This window comes from Centruroides sculpturatus, unplaced genomic scaffold, assembly GCF_000671375.1.
Source record: "Centruroides sculpturatus isolate CEXI.00-Female unplaced genomic scaffold, Cexi_2.0 scaffold1336, whole genome shotgun sequence".
Lineage (NCBI taxonomy): Eukaryota > Metazoa > Arthropoda > Arachnida > Scorpiones > Buthidae > Centruroides > Centruroides sculpturatus.
Genome location: NW_019385428.1, coordinates 12,679 through 17,623, shown reverse-complemented (window position 1 = coordinate 17,623; position 4,945 = coordinate 12,679).

Here is a 4,945-nt window from a genome sequence, read left to right as displayed (position 1 = left end):
CTTCAAACCAAAATTTTATGTGAAAACTCATATCTATAAAACCGTAATTTCGTTTTAAATTTTTGTTAAATTTCTATTCAGCTACAAAATAAAAATGATTTAATATATATAATTTAATTTAAAAGACATTTTTAAAATTAAAAATAAGAAATATTTGTCTGATTTAAAAAAAAAAAATATTCGTAAATATCAGCATAAATAGATATAAAATGTAGAAGCATGTCAACTGTTTGCAAGATTTAAAATGTAATTTGAAGTACCATAACTATCATTTTCTCTTCTGCAAATGAAAATGGGAAAGCAGACACAGTCTGTCGCGACCTTTCCTCTTGTCAATAGAACATAGCCCATCTATTTTCTGTGTCTGAGTTGCCAGGCAATAGACAGCTATAGTACGCATGACGGGATAACTACTCGACGAACCTCCATTTTACCTAGCACTCCAACACTGGATCAATATAGTCCCGCTTAAATGGCCGAAGCAGTGACCGTGAAGTCAGTAGAACCGAAAAATCAAAGCCTTCGATTATTATTATCTATCGCCGATCCAACTACATTTATATATATTAATAACTTATACGTGAAAGCATATATAATTTTAAATGATACAGGTCTCTGAAGGCTACTTTAATGATCAAATTTATACCATTTATCATTTAATAATTCACTTCTTTTTATTATTTAATCGTGTAGCGTAACAAAATATTTCCATAATTTATATATTAATAACCCTTTCAATATTAAAACGATCAAAATGTAATATTTACTCGCATACCTTCTATCGTGCGTTATTTAGGAAATAATTTATGAATTTAACGAGATATTTACTGATTTATTTATTCACAGATGAGCTAAATTGGATTTCACAAAATTGACAATTCGACTAGGAATAAATATAAGTATAAATACAGTATATGAAATATAAATAAATGTTATTATAGGAAGTATAATCAAAAGTCCATTGTAAATTTGAAAGTAATAATCCGAGACAATCTGCCCGAATCAATATTGTCAGTACAACATCTGTTCCTCCCAAGTTTCATAACTGAGAATATTTTCTAAATGATAAAATTTAGATAAATTTATTTAAATATGTTAACGATGGTGATAGATTATGTCAATTGTTCGAATTTAATATCAGTTCTATAAACTATTCAAAATGCATTCGCGTCTTATATAATTTAATCTTGGAGAGAATAAGTGAAACATAATTAAATGCCGCCATCAGCAACTGCCATTTTGGTGTACCCAAAGGTCAATGGATTCCTTGACGTCTGCTAACATTTATCAACCACATTCGATAAAAGAGTTAGTACAGCTGTTTTCCCAAGTGTGGAAGGCATACCAGCTGTTGGTGACTGCTTACTGCACACGTATCACGTATGTTGGATCTCATGAAACATGTCCGTCTTTCTGCTTTTCTGCGAGCAGGTAATCTCTAAATTGATCGTTCACACAAAGGATCCACAGGACTCAAAATACATTTCTTCCCAAATATTCGTAATTCAACATTAATTAATCCATTGTTTTTAAATTTTTAAAACTTCCATCTAATCGTAAACATTATAAATTTAATAAGTTTAGCAAAGTTGTTACGGATAATAACTTAGTACTTTTATCCATATAATGTTCGATCTTACAGAATTTTGTATTCTAAAAATGTTTTCAAGTTAATCTGCGTGAACTTTGTAATTTCCATCATTTACTCAAAAATTTACTTACTATAATTTCCACTGTTCACTTACTGAATTTCATTATGCTTCCTATTACTTTATTTAATTATTTATCATTCAGTGAATATTGATTAATTTAAAATTATCTTCAATTCTCATCAAATTTTCTAATCACTCTTACCATTGATGTTTAATAAATGAATGGATGTTGACATCATTGCAATTATAAAGAAAATTCCTTTAATAAACATCACGACTTAACCTATAAATTATAATTCTATACGAATGGAGAAATCATAATTAATATACGTTATGTTAAGCTAAAATGCAAAGTTGGTTAAATGATAGGACATGCACCTAAGGCGATAAGTAGCTACTCATTGTTATCTATGAGAGAAGTGTAAATTAGGTATACGTTGTAATCTCTATTCTAGGCATCTCACTTTATTCAGCCCATTAGTTCGTTCATGATTATTCACCAAGTATTAACTGGAACAAGTATGAGAAAGGACACAATTGGCATTGCGATGACGGTAATATTATAACAGCAGTTATTCCAATTTCCAATAATAGTCAGAGAGTAATTTAGGAGACTACAATACCTTTGATATGTTTGTAATGTTGTAATTTAAGGAATGAAAATTACACAATTCACTTTATAATTCTCAGTGATTACGTAAACCAATTTCCAGTTTTTAAGATTACTTAATTAAGTAACATATGAGAAAAATTATTAAATTTATCGATGCGGGATAATTGGGAGCATTACTAATTCTATTCTTGGCACTGTCATACATTCGACTCCGAGTATCACTAGATGCATTGATCTGTTCTGTTCATTTTAGCTTCCACTAATGTGACGTCATCAAGTAGAATCATCGGAGGCATCGCCTCATCTAACATTTATATACAGTCTGGCTTCTTCATCAGTCGATACGTCTATCGGTAATTCCTTTAAGTAAAATATAGATTTTCTTATAAATTATCACATATTGTCTGAAAAACATTGCTTTTAAATCTTAATAAGGATTTTCTTTACATTTTATTCTTAATATTTTCGGTTTTCGCCTGTAATTATATTTTAAATATTACCTTCCACTTCTTTCTCCTTGCCAAATTTATTCTTCTCGTACTTAGTTACTTATGTAAATTTCCCTAGTTTCCTCTTAATGTGTCTGCGACATTGTCAAGTGTCATTTCACATTTGCTTTCATTTGTCGTTCTTGTTATAATTGTTCTAATAATAACATTTCAATTATCAATAGCTATATCCTCTCAGATTATTTATTATGTACATAAATGAATATTTTTCTGAACTTTCGAGATTAATTACGTATAATCAATTAATACGTTGTTTACAGACTTCGAAAACATAAAAATTTAAATAATTACTATAACAAATACCGCAAATCATAGATGTAATAATAATAACGAGACTTTTTTTTTCTTTCTTTCTTTACGAAACAGTGGAGAGTAATGAAAAAAAATGAATTTGCCATTTTATCTTCCGGTAGAAAGGCAACGAATAATGGATCGGATCATTTAAAAAACGGCATTTTTAAACTTTACAATGAAAGAGAATATTCACAGCATCTCTTTGAAACTTCCATCACAGCTAGTTTACAGTATACATGATTTCCAGCGAATAGTACCATATTGAAAAGAAGTTTTTTTCCTTCATTGTAGAGATGATGAATTTCATTCGTATCGCTCTAAGGCAGAGATCATCACTCATTCGACCAGAGTGTTTCTTATACTTTGCTCTTTACCGCCAAAGAGATCAGTTAGAACTAGTCGGAATCACCCTTGATGTTTTTTATGAGGTCAAGATCGGTTTCACGCAGATATATGACATTACGAAAAAAAAACAAAAATTTGATTCTTGATGTTTCAAGGAGGTCGAGCTGATTTTGATATTAGTTACAAGACATTTTGCTTCGAGCATCTTCAAAATACAGATCTCATCTCGGCGTTCAATGCATCTCACTAGTATCCATCGCGGAAATTTCTTTATGTCATTCCATTAGTGCAATTATATTTAAATTTAAGTTTATTTAATTAAACTATTGATTCATTTTTATTGACGCTTCATTTTATGTAATTTTTATGAGATTAACTTAATTACTAACATAGCAAGTGGATTCGTTCTCTCTCTCCTGTTTAGAAATTTTATCGCTAAAGAGAAAAACCGTGATAAAATTCTGTAAATTAGCTAGTAATAATGAGTTGATTCACAGATTTTGTATTGTGTACAATGAATATTAGATAATTCGAACAAGTTGTTTTCAGTTTAAAGCTTCTTCTACTTTGTAAAATTGACTTTCTGTTTTGCATGTAATTATTTCATTAAAATTCGAAAAATAACTTTTATTAGTTGCTGCTGAATATCTTTTTGTTATTTTGGTAATCTTCTAAGCCAACATTATTTGTTTCCTGTGTATTGTTTTTATACTTTTATTTCATTCTTTACTCCATTTCCCCAAATTCTATTGGAAAATAGTGTCATTTCTTTAATTCTTTTTCCTTTCTAACTTTTAAAAGCACCTTCTACAAGTTTTAAGTAATTTTATTCTCTCAGACATTTCTAACTTTTCATGTCTTTAAAAGTTTTCTTTAAAAAAAAAATCTAAAATTATTATTAGTTCGATTTGAATTATTTTTAAAATTTAAATATAAATTTTCATAAATATAACAGAAATTATTATTATTATATTTTAAATATTATTATAAGAAATATTTCCTTTTGTTTTCGTGTTATGTCATTGATAGAGATACATCATATTTCAGATGTATTTTATTATTTTTTTTATAAGCGTTTACATTCATTAAATATATTTTATACTTCAATTTTCCGTTTATATAACTTCTCTTTTTTATTTTCTTGAAGTCGATATTTTTACTTTTATTTTTATTTATTTACTATTTTTTTCTAACATACTCATGAATCATCAATAACAATACCTTTTCAGCTTTCTTGTATTTATATTTTAGTTTGTTTTTAAAACATTTTCTATAATAATTTAAATTTTATTAAGTAATTTAAAAAAATTTTACTTTTATATTAAAATACTCAATTTTGTATAAGAAAATATTTGTATAAAAGTAATTAAAAGTTAGATTAATTAAATAACAGTAAAAATATAATTTTGAATATTTTAGAATTTATAAAAATAAAATCAAAATTTTATTTAATTTATTTACGTGATTATTATTATTTTTTAATTATTTTTCTAAGACGAAAATCTCTAATTTAGTGAATTGTTTTCTATATC